The sequence below is a fragment of the Dermacentor silvarum genome, chromosome 1 (assembly GCF_013339745.2).
Source record: "Dermacentor silvarum isolate Dsil-2018 chromosome 1, BIME_Dsil_1.4, whole genome shotgun sequence".
In the NCBI taxonomy this organism is placed as follows: Eukaryota; Metazoa; Arthropoda; class Arachnida; order Ixodida; family Ixodidae; genus Dermacentor; species Dermacentor silvarum.
Genome location: NC_051154.1, coordinates 165,073,170 through 165,092,751, shown reverse-complemented (window position 1 = coordinate 165,092,751; position 19,582 = coordinate 165,073,170).

Genomic DNA, 19,582 nt, shown 5'->3' with positions numbered 1-19,582 from the left:
TCACATTTGGGTGTATTCAGTTGGAGACCGTGACAAGTTGGAGTACGCTTAAGCTTCGCCTTTAAGAGTGGAACGCGATTGCATTCAAAGATCCCTGACTGCTTCTCACGCTTCCCGGCAACTGTAGGTTATGTAGCCGTAATGCTTACCGGGAAACGCTTGCGGCGAACGCATGAACGAAGACGATCTTTCTGGTAGTAACGCGGCCTCTTGCGTGGGCTGACTCCGGAGATAGTGCACAGCCGCTCAAAAAAAAAAAAATTACATCATTTTCAGGTTTCTGTGATTGTTTCGCACTTTTGATATTTCAGTCTGAGAAGATTTAACATAAAAGACATGCCTGACGTGATTGCTGCAAGGAACGCAGCGGCACACGAGGCGCGCGCCTAAGTGCAGCTTATGCAGCCGTAATCTTTAGCGGGAAACGCTTGTGGCGAACGCTATGCGCGAAGGCGAGCTTTCTGGTTGTTTTTCTCGCCCCTCACAGCCGCCGCGGTGGTGATGATGATCGATGATGATTTAATGGCATCCCCTTTGAAACGGTGCGGTGACAAATAGTCACCTAGCCTGCGTAATTTAATCAGGTATGATGTACATGTTTTGTATCTAGCGTTTTTGTATACATCTCCTTCATTTTTTTCCCTTCAAAATCTACCTTGTACCTATGACTGTAATAGATCCGGTCGTATCAATCTCTTCTCTGCTTGCTTTTTTTCCACCAATACTCTCAACGTCTCTTGCTTATCTCGACTGCTGACCGGTTGACGCTTCTGTTCACTTTAGATCCAAGCGCCGGATGCGCGGAGCCGAGCGCCATATGGTGGTGCTGCAAGGAACGCAGCGGCGCAGGCGGCGCGCGCCTCGCGTTGTGTTTGCCCACGGACACGACAGACCCATTGGGAGGTAGAGCTATACAGCTTCGCTGTAAACAAAAAAAAAAGTAGATCATGTCAGTGACATTGAACATATAACAGGGAAGATGGCCTTTCGACACTTGAAGTCTTATGGATACTTACTTCCAAAGCGTACCATTGCGTGCTTCAGGTAGCTGTTCTCACCCAACTGCGAGCCATGCGGAATAACAGGAAACATCGTGTCATCCACGCCTTCTTCTGCGACCGCGTCATTTTAGTCCGACAAGTAAATAATTTGAGCAAATTTGAAGTCGTTTCTCGTGGAGTGGCCGCAGGGGAGTATATTGCCTCAATCCTGCAACATCGCCTTGGCTTCCCTTCCGCTGGCGCTAAGCTGCCGAACGCGTCAAAATGTCGATCTACGCGGATCTGGGTATCGGGATTTCAGCGCAGACGCGTCTAGCATGGATAACCTATAGGGGGCTATATTTAGTCACGTAAAGCCCATGTGTCAACCGCTGGCCTATCGTTAGCAGAAAAGTCGATTTTTTTTTCCTTTTGTTCCCGGAGGGCGTCGGTGATCGACGCGCTTGCAGCTGAATATGGGAGGCCGTCCTATATATGTCGTGTTATCAGCGTTCATTTGTTGGGTGCCATGCAGAGTGCTATGTATTCTAGTTCAGCAAGGTCGCACAAGCCGGCGGTTTTTTTTTTTTTTTTTGCACTTTTTGCAACGACGTCATTTTATGCTGGCTTTTCTTCGGAGACAATAGGCGATTGTGCTGACTACCCTTAGCACCGAAAAAACCGCCACAGGAACCCACACACGCACAATGCACACATGGTCCAACGCAGTTCGCCGTGCACTTCGAACGCCCAAGATTAGACACAGGCCTCTCGCCGACCCGACCCAAGCAACCGCGCCTGACGCCACGCGGAGTCTCATCGCGGTCGGCTGGTTAAAGGAGGAGCAGGGCGGTCGGGCTTCGGTCACCTCGCCAGATCAGAGGAGAGTTCGCGGTATTCTTGTCGCCAATGCCGGCAAGTTCGCGGGCGCTCGGTTCGAAGGCATTCCAGACGAGGTGATGTTCTCACAACAACAAGACTAACCAGCGACTTGAGAAGGCTTTCGCTGACCAAAGTGGTAATTTAAAAAGCAAGGCGTAGCTTTGTTCAAAGCACGAAGCTGTGCATAGCCATCGGTAGCACATTAATACGCACACTAAGGTTCACATTAATTCGCAAAATGTCAGCATAACCGGAAGCATTCACCGCAGCACGCTAACAATTATTGGAGAACGATGGCTGTCACAGCCTTTCCAATCTTGTCTTTGGCGTGTACTTCTTTCACCTCGATAACAGCTATCGCTACTAAATGAAAAAGAAAAAAAAAAGTCAAAAAGAAAACTGAGGATTGGTGACCGGATTAACATGTCCTTTTTTACTTCTTTATTCAGGCGCCTTGATCACGTCTTGTCGAAACATTACAGGCGCATCAAACGGGCGCCTGGTGTCGTTTAGCCAGGACTGATGGTCAAGCTTATGCTTTGAGTCCAAAAAACACATAAATTGTGGTGAAAGAGTACCACCTGCATTTCGTAAATCTATACATATTCAAGCGAGCGTGACCTGTAATTGATGACTGCAAGGTCGATGCGCTTGTGCGTGTACTGGTTGTACTCGGCAGCGATCTCGTTGCGTCTTAATTGCTCAAGTCTTTCAAGTGATCGGACAGGTTCCTTATTATCCACTGGCCTGGCATGTGTGATCGCATCTCACTGGACACCTTGGGCGCGAAAGAAATATGATCTGCTTGCAAATTACCGTTCCGATGAAATCACACGGCATTGTTTTCCACCAAAACGGGGGTGGCGCGAGCTAAGTGGTTAGCGCGTGTTGCGCAATAGCTAAGTGGTTATAAAGCGTCCAGCTTTCAACCGTACCTACATCGCCTTAGCAGCTTTAGCGCGATTCTCAGTGGTGTGGCGGTGGGCAATTTTTTTTCTTCGGACCCTTTTCACCAGTTGCGATGCAACCTGCTTCCTCTCCGAGCTTGTTTTCACCATACAGGTTTCCGCAACCCCGACGTGTGCCTGTGGCACCCCCACGCGGCCTCTTTCGGAAGTGTTATATATATATATATATATATATATATATATATATATATATATATATATTATTTCCTCGGAGACTTTGTACAAGACATACTGTATAGTCGTGTGCTGTAAGATCTGTGTTGTGTACGTATCTAAGAAATGCTTTATGGTATCTTGTCGTGTACCCAGCAATCATAGATAGACGCAGCATTGTAGAGGAGGCGGCTTGCAGAACTAGACGGGAGCGTTCCGGTTGTAAGGCTGTACAAGTCGATATTAAGTGTCGGGCATCTGCTTCCATCACTAGACATGTTGTGTCCGGTCGGAGCGCACTAGGGAGTTTCAGAAAAGTCCCCAAGTGGGCTGCATACACATAAACCCAAACTCCGTTATAGGCTTTTTGCACTTTCGCATAGCTACTCTTATTGCGTTCCTTTGTACGTCTGGCCGATAGCATCCCCTAACTAGGAGTGTCCTATTTCTAAAGCTTCGTATTTTCACTGGAGTGAAGAATAGGATGAGTGATTGAGGCGGGGAGGAGATGGATCTGGATCGGGTGGTTTGTGTGCCTACTGCTAAAAATCATTAGTGTGAGGGTTCGCTGTATGACCGTGAATCGAGTGTATCTTGTCGAAGGTACCTGTATTGCGATTTAACGTATGTATCGTCTCACACACTTCTAGTGCTTTGTGAACTTTCTTGAGTCCTTGAATGGCAGCTAAGGACTCTGTGAAGACATCCAAGTGTGTGACCATATAGCAGCTTAGAGATTACCGCTTTCACGGCGTCGTGGATGGCTTGCAGTTTTATTACCAAAGTTCTGGCTTCCAGACATGTGTAACGCTGGTGATCGCGAATGAAACCATGTATAGGGCTGACCATGACCGGTATCTTGTAGTGATGCCTTTCCGGTAATAATTAAAGTAGCACTGACAATTGGGCGAGTTGGTACGGATGCATGGTCTTAGAAGGGCGCAACAAGGAAGACGACAGACGAAAGAACACACGTACACAAGCGCCGACTCACAACTAAGGTTTATTCCACATCACAGAGCAGATTTATACACACACGTGGCCACACACAACGCAACAATAACCAAAAAACCAGAACACGTTAACCATTCAGGTACAGGATTTCTTTATCCTGTAGTGCAATAGAGGGACAGCTGATACAAGACTGTTTTTTATTTTGAATGTTCCATGCTTCGATGACTTCCCGAGTCGTCTTATCATGATGCCTTGAAATAATGCTTGTGAGGTTAAACTGAGGCGCGCAGCCGCACTTCTGACAGTGCTGAGAAATGTGCGAAAAACCATCACAACGTAGGTTGGCCGCATGTTCCCTTAATCGCACGTTGACACATCGGCCCGTCTGGCCTATATAAGCAGAGCCGCAAGACAACGGCAGACTATAAACCACATTCGTGGCACAACTGATTGCCGGATTCTTGTGCTTGACACCACAACCTTCTTTCTTTTCCTTTTTGGCATCTGCCTGTCTCCCTACACGTTCGCAAATATCCCCTAATTTGTTTGGTACAGAAAAAACCACTTCTACCCCATATCTACCTGCTACGTTTTTCAAGCCATGGGACAAGGCATGAACATACGGTACAACTGCAACGCGTTTCTTTTCCTTTCCGATTAGTTCTTTTTTTGTGTAGCTGCCCTGACCATGTTTTACTGCTTGAATTAACTTCTTACAAGTTCGTGTCAAGACGTGATCCGGGAATTACCCTGCATTTTTTAACCTACCCACCTGTCTTGACACACTCTCCTTTATTCTATGAAGGCACGTCTTATTGATAGCTGACCGAAGAACAGAGCTAGCAATGCCATCTTTTACAATTTTTGAATGGCCAGAAGAATAGTTCAAAATTTCTTTTTTTGAGCGTGGCCAAAACTCCCAACAAATGTGATCGGGAGAGGCAGACAACATCAAATCAAGAAAACACAGCTGGTTCTGCTGAGGAACCTCATACGTGAATTTTAGACCCTTGCCTACCCACCTGAAAACGTCAAGTATATCATCCAAACTTCCAGAGTTTCTACTTTCATCTATGATTACAAGATAGTCATCTACATACCTGAATATTTTTACACCACACCCACCAAGTTCCTGTTCGATATCTTCATCAATGCAACCCAAAAATATATTGCTCAAAACCGGTGCAATCCTCGACCCGATACAAATACCCTCTCTTTGCAAGTACAGCTTACCCTCAAAACCTATAACCGTGGATCTTAAATAGCACATTAATAAATCTAGGAAGGAACTGACAGAACCACAGAACTTATTGACAAATTCACACTCATCATTGTACAAATCAAAACAAATCAAAACCGCAGAGGGAATTGATAGGATGTGTGCAAAGATGTTTTGATTTGTACAATGATGAGTGTGAATTTGTCAATAAGTGCTGTGTTTCTGTCAGTTCCTTCCTAGATTTATTAATGTGCTATTTAAGATCCACGGTTATAGGTTTTGAGGGTAAGCTGTACTTGCAAAGAGAGGGTATTTGTATCGGGTCGAGGATTGCCCCGGTTTTGAGCAATATATTTTTGGGTTGCATTGATGAAGATATCGAACAGGAACTTGGTGGGTGTGGTGTAAAAATATTCAGGTATGTAGATGACTATCTTGTAATCATAGATGAAAGTAGAAACTCTGGAACTTTGGATGATATACTTGACGTTTTCAGGAGGGTAGGCAAGGGTCTAAAATTCACGTATGAGGTTCCTCAGCAGAACGAGCTGCGGTTTCTTGATTTGATGTTGTCTGCCTCTCCCGATCACATTTGTTGGGAGTTTTGGCCACGCTCAAAAAAAAAAGAAATTTTGAACTATTCTTCTGGCCATTCAAAAATTGTAAAAGATGGCATTGCTAGCTCTGTTCTTCGGTCAGCTATCAATAAGACGTGCCTTCATAGAATAAAGGAGAGTGTGTCAAGACAGGTGGGTAGGTTAAAAAATGCAGGGTTCCCGGATCACGTCTTGACACGAACTTGTAAGAAGTTAATTCAAGCAGTAAAACATGGTCAGGGCAGCTACACAAAAAAGAACTAATCGGAAAGGAAAAGAAACGCGTTGCAGTTGTACCGTATGTTCATGCCTTGTCCCATGGCTTGAAAAACGTAGCAGGTAGATATGGGGTAGAAGTGGTTTTTTCTGTACCAAACAAATTAGGGGATATTTGCGAACGTGTAGGGAGACAGGCAGATGCCAAAAAGGAAAAGAAAGAAGGTTGTGGTGTCAAGCACAAGAATCCGGCAATCAGTTGTGCCACGAATGTGGTTTATAGTCTGCCGTTGTCTTGCGGCTCTGCTTATATAGGCCAGACGGGCCGATGTGTCAACGTGCGATTAAGGGAACATGCGGCCAACCTACGTTGTGATGGTTTTTCGCACATTTCTCAGCACTGTCAGAAGTGCGGCTGCGCGCCTCAGTTTAACCTCACAAGCATTATTTCAAGGCATCATGATAAGACGACTCGGGAAGTCATCGAAGCATGGAACATTCAAAATAAAAAACAGTCTTGTATCAGCTGTCCCTCTATTGCACTACAGGATAAAGAAATCCTGTACCTGAATGGTTAACGTGTTCTGGTTTTTTGGTTATTGTTGCGTTGTGTGTGGCCACGTGTGTGTATAAATCTGCTCTGTGATGTGGAATAAACCTTAGTTGTGAGTCGGCGCTTGTGTACGTGTGTTCTTTCGTCTGTCGTCTTCCTTGTTGCGCCCTTCTAAGACCATGAATAATTAAAGTCCCTATATAAGAAAAGTACCGCCATCCTTTGACAAATGCCGCTTCGCTCTCTCCTGTGTTATCCTGTATCTCTTATTGGACGATGACAGCGCGCGCTTCTCACTTCTTTATATTTTCTTTTTTTTCCGCCTCAGAGCCATGTTGAAAGTCCTCTGCGCAGCCGCAGTCGCCGGCGGTGGCGGCGGCGCGCGCCCGGCCTGAAAGCTTCAACGTGGACTTTCTAGGTGCGCCACCGTCGACTTGGCTTTCGCAAGCAAAAAGTAAAGAAAAAGCAAGCGCTTTAGGAGAGGAGGCGGCGGAGGAAAGAGTAGATGGCGGTACTTTTGTTATATAGGGACTTTAGTAATAATGCCTTTTCGTGCTTATCGCGCTTTGTCAGTGGTCAGAGCCACGGTTCGCTCGCGTTATCAGCGGAATCAGCCGGCCGTGAGCGGTGGATGATAAGACTAGTATAGAATAAGTCATAAGGCATCGCTACAAAATCACGTCCCATGTGTGTCCTGCCGCGGTCGGGTGCGGCAGCAGCACCTTTATAGACGCGGCGGGTATTAGCCTCTTGTGAGTCGAAGACGAGGCTGTGCGAACTCCAGCTGCTTTGATGCTATACATGACGAATAAGAGGGAGTGTTCTTGTGCAAGTTTAACTAATTTTACGAAACCTGTGTTCGTAGTGCCGGACTGGTCAATACCGAGGACTGGGAATACCAGTATGCGGATCTCAGAAGTTTCAGTGATTTAGGTAGCGACACGTCGAAGTATAAAAAGAGACTGTATGAGCCTCTCCTACGTCCTTCTGCTTTGTTCGCTATCGCAATATATGAAGCGAAATTTCCAATTCAGCTTCTGGTGCATGGTTGTGTAGAACACCAATGGCTTCTTGAAGCTGCTGAGCTTGTCTGGAGACACTGAACTTCTGCTTATTGAATGAAATTTCACCTTTACATTAAACATCGTATACGACATACTTCGCCCCTTCAGGGGGTATGCTAAAGGCTTACTGCATGACGAGAGGCCCACACTCGTGGTGACAAACAGTGCGTTTGGAACGTAGCATAACAGCGCTACAATGTTGCAAGAAACACAATGATAAGTTTACGTCTAGCACATAAATAATCCAGAACGATAAACTTTTTTCTTTTTAACTAAACAGACCAGCAACACAGAATAAGCACAATCAATATAAGAACAGAATAAGTCGGAAGGTTACGTTATGGCACGTAGGTAATAATTCGGTCACATTTTGTTTGTGCTACGTTTTACTCTGAAATTTATGTATTAATTTCTCGTTTTTTTTAACTTTTATTTCAAAACTGTGCCGTGTTTTAGAAAGTGTGGAGTCCATAGTTAGTTCTTATCCTATGTGTCCTACGAGAAGCATATCAGAGATCATAAACCGCGTCAGGTCACGACACAAAGCAAAGGCTAAGGCAAGGTTTGTTGTGGAATAAACAATGAGCCTCCATTGCCTGTCGGATAGTTATTAATCGATATATATATATATATATATATATATATATATGTACATACAGAAGTCGTAATGGTTGCCAGTTTTGTGCAGTACTTGAAGTAAAAGGTACGTTCACAGTTGCTGTAATTGCCTTTTTTGTAAAACAAATAACGAATTTAGGTTTGTATATATCGTTTGTACTTCCCCATATGAATAAGCAGTAATGCAAAAGCAGCTGGATACGGATAAAATACAATTATACAAATAATACATAAACACAAATACAACCAAAGTGTTGGAAGAAACCTTAGTTTATTGGTAAGCTCCACTAAGCGTGATATATAGTAACGAACGTGATTGACATGATCAGACCAAGTTAATTGTTTATTAAACATGACACCAAAGAAACGTATAATATTCGCACGTCCTATTGTTTCAATTCCAAAGCCGAGGACGGGCTCATCAGTTTAAATTTTGTTTATTGGTTAAAAAAAATGGGCAGAACCCATCTCACGACTACTGTCGACGGTAATGCGCTTAGCATTGAAGGAATATAGCGGAAAAAAAAAAACTATTGCCTCCGTCGTATCACCTTATGTATGAGGCGAGTTCTGCAGCGGGACTCCTCTCTCAGGCTTCCCTATGAACAAAATTCGCGCCATCTAGAGCCGCCACCTGGAAACCTGCGTCGGTCCTCCGAAACTTGGCGCGCCGGTGCATGCGCGTTTCTGTCTGGACACGCTGTGTCATCTTGTAGCGCCGCCGAGAAGTGTGCACGTGGCATCCTAGATGTGTGGCGCGTCCTTGCGCTTCGAGTTCCCTCCCTGGCCGCACACCCAAAGGCACATGCTCGGTGGCCCAAGTAGGCAAGACGTTCGTCGAAGAGTGGCACACACCCAGGGCATTTATGGGGCACCTTACTAAAACATCGGGCTGCCGTCGTTGAGGAAGCCATGTGAAGTGGGTTCGATTGTGCCCAGCATGGGATAAATTTCAAAGCTTCTGTAATGGTATATCCGGCTGGTCGAAATCGCACATCGCGAAATCGGCTGGGCGAAATGCAGCCGGGCTCCTGTACTACTGTTAATGCAGGCTGCTTTCCACTGCACAAGCTGCGCCGTCTATCAGCGCCACCGTTACATCCGCGCACGGTGCGGGTTCGATTCCGCCTGGAGCGGATAAATTAAAAGGATCTTTTTTTTTTAATGCGAAAGCATTATATGCCCCATGAAGCGGAAAATCTGGCGAGCATCCGGCATTAACATTCGATGGTACCAAAATCCACGTGACCAAGTGGTGACGTAACGTTCCCGCCACTGGACCTGCTGCGGCTCGCACTGCGAATCCCATGGGGAACAGCCCCGGCGTCGGACGGACGCCTTGGCCCAGGCCGAAAAAATTGACTTTGCCCAATTCGAAAATTGAGTTCACTCACGTTCAAAACCAACTTGGCTCACCCCCAAAATTGACTTTCCCCAATTTGAGCACATCACCAAGTGATCACGTCATGTGACATAGTCGCGTGACCAAGTAAGAACCTTAAGTTGCAAGGTCACATGACCATGGTATGGCGTCATGTGACAATGTCACGTGACATGAACGTCGAAATAGTATGGACGTCGATATAGTAGACACGCCCGGAATGCTTTCGCATTCAATGCACGTAAGGAGACTTAAGTGCCTCTGGAACTTTTTTTATGTAGAGTGGCACATGGATTTAATTAGTTACCTAAGTTTGCGTCAAAGACGTTCATTGAAGAGCGCCCCATTCCCAGTGGCAATTACCTATTTACCGAAGTTGGCGTCAAAGATGGTCATTGAAAAGCAGCGCACACCGAGTGGCACATACACACACTGCTCCAAGCCAGCATGAAAGCTATTCATTGAAGAGCGGTACATACCTTAGTATGACTTGTTGTTGGGCTAGGTGATTGGTACATGCTACTTAAAGTTGATTAAATGATGCTGTGACGATGAGTGAACTCTGATTCCGTGCGTCTAATTCACTTTAAGTAGCTGTACATGCCGCATACCCAGTCTCGCATCCCCAGTGACCCACGTCGGCGTCACAGAGGTTCGTTCAAGAGTGGCACATGGGTACACATTGCCACATACTCAGCCACCCAAGTTGGACGGCAGTTGGTCTCGAACCCTGTTCCCGAAGCACAGCAGCCCGTCGTGCTACCCATTCGACCATGGACTACCCAGTGACCAAGGTAGGCGGGAAAATGGTTAGAGATATAGATATATAGAAGACAGTTATCCTCCAGAAAGTACACGAAGTACCCTGGAGGTCCATTAATTAATAAATAAATCTTGTTCAGTATATATTTAGCTGGAGCTATAAATGTACACAAAACACTCCGTAAACACCTTTGTGTACGAAGAGACAGAAACGAAGAGAAACACAAGAAAGCGTGCTCTTTCCTGCTACATTCTGTCCCACTAATCACTTATGTTGTTCTTTTTTAAAAGCGAAGCTTTCTATGTCATTGATTCGTCCGTGAGCGCCGAAAACGCACTACACGAAAGCCAAGTTACACAACGGAACTATCTGTGCTTCTGCGCACACAATATAACAACGGCGCACGAGATACGTATATCGTAGAACACAACAGTTTATATTCGCAGTTGTACCGATAAGAACAATGGGAACTGCAACGCCACGCTACCCAGATGAACTGTACATATCTGCATTGCATTACGCGCGTCACGCAATGCATTCCTGGCCGTCACCACGGGTAGGCCGCTGGTGCAGCGCACGGCAGAAGAAGAAGCTGCCGTACGCGAACGTAAGCGCGAGCGCGATCGCGCCCGTAAGGCCGATCCCGTGTATCGGCAACGGCATGCAGTCCGTGAAACTGTAAGTGTGTGCGTGTAATGAACGGCTACATGATATAAAATAAAGGCTATGCAACTTAACGAAATGTGCCTTCATTCAACTTCAACGTTCAAAAAATACAATCATAAACAAGCAATCACATCACATATGCATCGCATCGGGTCGCTCAGCATTTCTTGGGTTCGTTGCGTGGTCGTTGGCTTTGGACTTTCACTTTGATTTAGTTTGCATGGGCGAAAGCTACACGTTCAATTATGTTATTTTTTAAGAAAGGGGCTTTGCTTTTTTACATATATTCTGAGTTAACGTCTAATCACGCGATATTGAGAAATTCATAGTGCAATAAGCTCTACTGGAATACAACTGATAATAAGTTTCATGACTTCACCTACCCCAGCAACGCATGGCCCATCGTGAGGAAGTGCTACGGGTTAATTCTCACCTTAGCATGCACATGGATTTAAGGATTTAAGCGCTTTTGAATTCCAGTTTCATATGGCAATGCTGCCGCGCGATTTTCCGCTCGGCATAAGAACGCCCGCACCGCGGAACCACCGTGGCACTAGGTATTCTTTAAATAGTGCGTGCGTCAGTTTATATGTTTTTCGGGGTTAATAACACATACGTATGTATGCTGGCGCGATCGAGGTTCTTGGATGCTCGTTCGTACACTATCATCAATGAGCTCGTGAAGTCGCGACTGCGGGAACAAGAGACATGTTGCGCAACCCTTTCACCAACCTTTACAACGAGGAATCACCGGCGGAGGGAGCCTGCCTCCGCCCCCCCCCCCCCCTTCCCAGAAAAAAAAAAAGAGTAAGCCCCCCCCCCCCCCTTTTTTTTTTTACATTTTCAAATAAACGAAACGCGCAGCATGCCACAAGCACGTGTTTGTATAACTTCTCGTCTATTTTACAACAGAACTGATTTCTAAAATTATGATTAGCTAGAAGATGGCAACTGGCCCACTAATGTTAGGGGGCAATTTGACTGGTTAAATTCGGAAGCCTTTTGGGCCTCTCTTTGTAAACGGCGGAAAGGAATATATACAGTCCTTGGAATGTAATGCATCCTCCTCGCCCCCGGCTTCCGCATTCGTTTTTGTTTTCTTTCTCGCATCACATCTGAAACTCAAAGAGTACATAACAACCACAAAGCTCTAGCAATAAAACCAATTTATACTGAATTCTCTCATAATGACCGCAGCGATGTCGCGAGAGTATGCGTCGCGAGAACGACCAACTCTTTATGTTATTGTTGACGCACTAATCGTGAACTGCTCGAAAGCTGCGGGCCCTTCGACGTTGTCGTGCCCGGGCTGAGTGTCATCGAGCGAGACACCTGGGGAGCGATATGTCCAAGTAGATTGCGGCGCTCACTGCTTCAGGCGTTTTCTCACCAGGCAGCGGCCGTGACGGGCCTAAATATCATCTCGTAACCGGCGGCTGCCATCTTCAGCCGCGTAGCCCCGGCGTATGCACATGCGTTGTCCTCCAGTCCGGACTTTCATTGAGTCGAGTTGGCGCGCGCGACGGAACAAGGGGAGCCTCTCGGTGCGACGGCCGAAAAAGAGACGCCGGCCGAGTCGAGACCTCGCGCGTCACACTCGATCGGCTCCGAGGTCGCGCGCGCGCGCAGAACCGAAGAACAACGGCGCGTGTATCTCTATACCTGGACGCGCCAGCGTAAGTGTCCGTGGGAGCACCGGAATCCGGCTCTTCCGCGTTCCCTTCCCCTTCCTCAACCTCATCCACGCAGACTCGGAAATCGGCATGGCAACTCAAACACGCAGCGCGATGGAAGCACGCACACGCGGCTGTGTGCATGAGCATACGTACGGATGTTTGTGGCGGCGCGCTCGCTTGTTTAACCTCGCCGTGTATCAACGAAATGGAGTTATCGTGCGTTCCGCTGAGAACCGTGGCAGCGTGCTGTCACCCGAAAGGGTGCCCTGGGTGGAGCCGAAAATACAGACGACGGCCGCTCCGAGAGTGCTATAAGCATCGGCGTGACGTGTCCGGCCGTTATAGCCGAACCGCGAGAGAAGAAAATTCCGAGAAAGAGAGTGGTGCAGTCTGGGAGAATACAAACGCGATGCGCAATGTTTTATATACTGTCACAATGGTCAGCTGAAGATGGGTTAGAATTCCTGGGGCCATCTGGATCATCTGAGTAGAAACGCTTACTTAGGTTCGAAACGTCGCTTAATAATAGTCGCTTATATCAGGTAATTCGATATACCCAGACTCGCATAAAACAAACTTAACCGAACCTTAGTAATGGTTTCGTCTCATCGCGTTTGTCATTTCCAGTACAGAAAAGAAGCGAGTGAAAAATACATTTACCGAAAACAAAACTACACTCAGTACGCAGTAATTTTCTCCTGTGCCTCGAACTGTGTCGCAGAACGGTCGCTAAGGATGGCGTTCTCGACGTGCGAGATTGCGTAGACCTGCTCCAGTCCACGTCACGGAAAGTTTGTCCTGAAGCATTGGACGTGTGCTACGTGCAAACATAAAGAGGGGGGGGGGGGGGCTCTGCCCCCTGCCACCTCCCCTCCCTCCATGATAAGCCGTCTGACAGTATTGAGCGTGCATGCATCGAGAACCCCCTCCCCTTTCCTCGACACTACCCTGGATCCGTCCCCGACGCATGTGTAATACCCCTGTTACACGGGCACTTGCAACGGCCGCTAACGCAAACGGCAGTTGAACTCCATGACGGCCGTGGGAACGGAACAACGGTGGTGGCTGCGCTCACACGGCACTTTCCATGTTCAATCGGTTCCCTTCAGTTTGGACGATTTATCAAGTGACTTAAAATTTTTACCTCGACAAGTCGAAAAAAATTTGTTTCTCTAATTATTTTCTGAGCTACATGCTGTACCATGTGTGTGTGTGTGTTTTTTTTTAACTATTTGCAAGAGTTGTTTGCAACGCTGCCCAGGCAAAGCGTTCTTGCGCCGGCGCGCTCGCCTGCAGCGGGGACGCGTTGCTGCTGGGGGCTGCCATCTTGCCTATTTCACGACGGAACGGACGGAAACAGCGGCGGAACTAGCGGAATGGAGACCGGCGAGCTCCGTTGGTGTCGATCGCCGTTGGGTTTCCAATGGCGCTCGCACTAGAGTTACTGTATATGCTATATACAGTAACTCTAGCTCGCACTGCCGTGTAACTCCGCCTAACGGCCGTTAAGGCCAACTGCCGTTTTCCTTAACGGCCGTTTAAGTGCCAGTGTAACAGGGGTATAAGCAACTTAGTGGCATACGTGTAAGAGACTCGATAGCATCTCACTTAGATACGCTTGTCATGCGCCTCTGACAAGCTTCCGAGCATCCTCACATGAATGCTCGAAAAAAAAAAAAATGGTGTGACACAAAAAAGTAAAAACAAACATTACTCTCCTGAACGCTCATTCTCGGCATGAAAGCGGCTTTCTGGCTCTGGCAGCGGACATCCCGAATTCGATATATCAAATGTCCAGTTCGTTATGAGAGAATTATTTTCATGAAAAAAAAAAGTACGAAAAACAGGAAAAGTAAGAGGACACGGACGTAGAGCTGAGGATCGATACAAGAGTATCGCTCAGTACATTTCGTGTACTTGCGATATACTTTCGCGACTACGTTTCGTGTACGTCTGTCTGTCTGTCTGTCTGTCTGTCTGTCTGTCTGTCTGTCTGTCTGTCTGTCTGTCTGTCTGTCTGTCTGTCTTGTCTGTCTGTCTGTCTGTTCTGTCTGTCTGTCTGTCTGTCTGTCTGTCTGTCTGTCTGTCTTGTCTTGTCTTGTTCTGTCTGTCTGTCTGTCTGTCTGTCTGTCTTGTCTTGTCTTGTTCTGTCTGTCTGTCTGTCTGTCTTGTCTTGTCTTGTCTTGTCTTGTCTGTCTGTCTTGTCTGTCTGTCTTGTCTGTCTGTCTGTCTGTCTGTCTGTCTGTCTTGTCTGTTGTCTTGTCTTGTCTTGTCTGTCTGTCTGTCTGTCTGTCTTGTCTGTCTTGTCTGTCTGTCTGTCTGTCTGTCTGTCTGTCTGTCTGTCTGTCTGTCTGTCTGTCTGTCTGTCTGTCTGTCTGTCTGTCTGTCTGTCTGTCTGTCTGTCCGTCCGTCCGTCCGTCCGTCCGTCCGTCCGTCCGTCCGTCCGTCCTCCTTCTCCCAGTGCAACGTATCCCACCAGATGTTTTTCTGGTTTATATCCCTACCCTCACGATCTCTTTATTTTCTCCCTCCTCCGGAACCCCACGAATAACTCAATCACCTTTGTCTTGATTTGAGCCATGACCGGTGCCGGCATTATTTGGGCAAATGTGCAATGCAGAGTAGAATACACGTTAATTTGAAAAATATTATGCGCGCCAACTATATGTCGAAGTCATATATTAGTCTCTTCATCAGCATTGCGTGTTCATGAGCCCTTGCACGTACTGTGCATGTCTAAAAAGTTGCTGACAGCTAGGCAATATGAACAAAGTACTTCGCAGTCGCTCCAGCTGTAGGCGCAACATTAACATTTATGAACACCAAACGGTATTGCCATGAATGCAATATAATCGCGTTCGTCGAAACAACACGTCAACTTTTATTGGACTAGCTTCATGATGAGGCCGCCTAAACGTTAGGCCTCCTGAAGGTCCAAGGAAACGTTGTTGAAGAACATGTTAAGTGCGGAACACCAAGGCGTCGAGAATTTTGGTGATGGATAGTGCTGATTAAAAAAAAATCTCCGCCCTTTCCACTCCGTGAAGATGGTCGAAAGCGAAGCTGTGAACGTTACTACTTGCGGGGGAGGACGCGTCGGCGTCCACGGGCGACGGCGTTCCTAGCGCATTCTTCGCGCTTTTTCTACGACGTTTCCAGACAAGAGTCCTTGACCAAAGTTCCGTATATACAACCACCGCTAACGCGAACTCCTCTCACACCCCACTCCTCCGTTGACCTACTTTTTTCCTTCACTACCATTGGCTGGCGCGCCTCACGCTCTTCCCCTACAACGCGAGTATCGGACGGCGCGACTTACGTCAACCCCCCTCCCCATCTCACTTTTATCTGTCCCTCTCACAGCATTCTCACAAGGTTGAGCTCTTCTTTTCCTCTCCTTTCCCGCTTGGACACGTGGGTTTTAGTGAACAGACGACGGCACAGCGTCCGCAGAAACAGCTTCACTGTAAAAAGCAATATCATTTTCCTAAGACCAAGAACAAAAATATTTGGGGGGTCAACCTGTGTAGAATGGCCCCGATATTTTAAAATTAAATTATGTCCCTTCAAGGGACACCTCGCCGTACGTCAAACCTGCGAAAGGGTGGTGGCTTAAGGCCATCCTGGACGTTCACTTGGGATCAATTTGGAACTCACAACAGGGAGGGGCAGTGCTTCACCGCGTTTGCGTAACCGTGTGTGTGTTTCTGTCGCCATCTAACTGTTTAGTTGCATATAAATGTATATATATCGTTGCGAGAAGGCAGAAACGTACATGTATTTACATATGGCTTTTAATGGCTGAGCCAACATGCGTAGAAGACCGATAGCCAAAATCTTCTCTGTAGTCTCAAAGACCACCATCCATGTCCTCTTCTTCCAACATTACAGACTGTGACACTACCCCCGGCGGAAGAAGCAGCATATTGGTGCGGCTCACTGGTTCCAGAAAGGTGGGGTTTGAGGTGGCTGACGTGGCTGATGTCAGACAGAGCTAAAGGCGCGGTGGCATCCAGTGGAGAACCTTCATATGTGACAGGGGTCACCTGGCGGAGGATGCGGTAATTAAGGGCCGGAATATAGCGAGAGGAGTTTCTCCGAAAGACCAACACGCCGAAATAGAGACCGAACTAGAACAAGGACACCTGGTTCGTATTCTACGTCGTGATGGCGCTGATCACAACGGCACTTCTGGCGTGTCTGTGAAGCAAAGAGACGAAAGCGAACAATCTGGCGTACTTGGGCCGCTGTGGCTATGGCATCATGAGCGTACTCAGTCGGCGAGTCGAGTGTAGTCGAAATCAGTGTCTCGAAAGGAAAGGTCGGCTCGTAGCCGAATAGAAGGTAGAAGGGTGAGTAGCCAGCTGTGTCATAGCGCGAGGAATTATAAGCAAACGTGACAAACGGTAGAGCAGTGTCTCAATCGCTATGATCAGAGGAAACATACATTGCGAGCATGTCAGTTATTGTCCGGTTCAGGCGTTCGGTAAGACCGAGACGGCGGTAGGCTGCAGTGAGCTTATATATAGTAGCACATGATCTAAGTTGTCGATGACTCTAGCAAGAAAGTGATCGGTGAGAAGTTGACGAGGTGCGCTGTGGTGTAAGATAACGTCGTTAAAAAATTAAATGATGGGGTTTTACGTGCCAAAACCACGATCTGATTATGAGGCATGCCGTAGTGGGGACTCCGGAAATTTCGACCACCTGGGGTTCTTTAACGTGCACCTAAATCTAAGTACACGGGTGATTTCGTATTTCGCCCCCATCGAAATGCGGCCGTCATGGCCGGGATTCGATCCCGCGACCTCGTGCTCAGAAGCCCAACACCATAGCCACTGAGCAACCACGGCGGGTAAGATAACGTCGTGAAGCAAGAAGTCAGCGACGTCTGTAGCGCAACTGTTTAAGGCTTTTGCAATGACATAGCGGGTTGTATAGTACGCAGCGACGGCAATCCACTTACTTCCGGCGTTTGATATAGGGAATGGTTCGAGAAGATCAACGCCAACGCGGAAAAAAGGGTGGTCGGTATATCCAGAAACTGCAGCATGCAGACCAGCAGGATGCACAGCAGGTTTTTTTCTGGCGTTGACATGACTCGCACGCGGCGACATAGCGACGGACAGAGCGGTTGAGAGGGGGCCAGAAATAACGTCGCCGAATCAGGTCATACGTCCGAGGGACGCCAAGGTGTCCAGCGGTGGGAACGCCGTGCAGTTGCTGGAGTACGGTCTGTCGAAGATGAGACGGAATGACGGTTAGCAGCTCGGGACGACGGGGTGAATGTTGCGGCTATACAGGTGGCCATTCTTTAGCACGAACATGTGAAGGGACGGGTCAGTCGGACCAGAGAGCAGGCGTTCGATAAGCTGCCCTAACGATTCATGGCGTCGTTGTTCAGCACCAATGTCATTCAAGGCGGAGAGCGAGAGAACGCAGGTCGGTGCGGCATCCATTAAAATGTATGGTGCATCGACGGGATGACGAGACAGTCAGTCGGCGTCCTGATGTAAACGACCTGACTTGTAGACCACAGTGTATGTGTATTCCTTGAGGCGTAGGTCCCAGTGACCGAGGCGTCCGGTGGGATCCTTGAGGGAAGAAAGCCAACAAAGGGCGTGCTGATCGGTTGTAACTGTAAATGGTCGACGGTATATGTAGGGTCGGAACTTACCCACCGCCCAAATGAGGGCGACACACTCGCGCTCGGTAATCGAGTAATTGCGCTCGGATGGACAGAGGAGGCGGCTAACGTAGGCGATAACGCGGTCGTGCCCACACTGGCGTTGGGCTAAAATTGCGCCGATGCCGCAGCCACTGGCGTCAGTGCGAATTTCTGTCAGAACGGAGGCGTGAAAATGGGCGAGAACATGAGGCGTGGTGAGCAGCGTGATGAGATGCGAGAAAGAAGCAGCTTGTTCAGAGCCCCCGCAAAAAGGAACGACTTTCTTAAGGAGGTCACTCAGGGGACGGGTAACATGCGCCAATTTTTTCACAAACCGGCGGAAGTAAAAGCATAGGCCAATAAGGCTTCGAACATCCTTGGCACAGGTTTGTACTGGGAAATTCTGAACTGCACGAACTTTAACGGAGTTAGGGGCGAATGCCTGGCCAATCGACGAGATGTCCGAGGATGGTTATTTGGCGGTGACTGAACATACACTTGGACGAGTTGAGCTGCAAGCCAGCGGTGCGAAAAACAGAAGAGATGATAGTCGTTCAAGATGGGTCGCAAAAGTTGGAGAGAATAGAATGACGTCATCCAAGTAACACAAAACGATGGACCATTTCAAGCCACGCAAGAGCATGTCCGTCGTCCGTTCAAAGGTCGCCGGGGCGTTGCACATGCCAAAAGGCATAAGCCGTCAGGCGTGAAGAATGTGGTCTTCTCACAGTCCATTTCATCCACGGCAATTTGCCAATATCCGGAGCAAAGGTCTACTGATGAAAAATAAATGGCACCGTGGAGACTTAGAGGTCCTTTCTAGCTAATCGGACAGCTCGGGTCAAACTCGGGACAGTCACAGGCGGTCCATACAATTTAGGCAACAGCGGCACACCACAAAGTTCAGTATTGTCCCCACTCCTCTTTAACATTGCCATGCACAGGCTCACGGAGGAATTGGCCAAAATCTCGAGCTTGGGGCATGCCATATACGCTGATGATATCACAGTGTGGGTCCCCAGGGGGTCCCTCGCTGCAATAGAGCAGACACTACAGGCAGCCATAGACACCACAGAATCCTTCCTTAAGGGCACCGGACTCAGGCTATTCCCCAGTAAATCTGAGCTGCTGCTCTTTAGACAGGGGAGACAGGGTGTTAGGAACCTTGCACCTTTGGAAACTCTGCCAATCAAAATCACAGACAACACAGGAGGGGTCACACCCA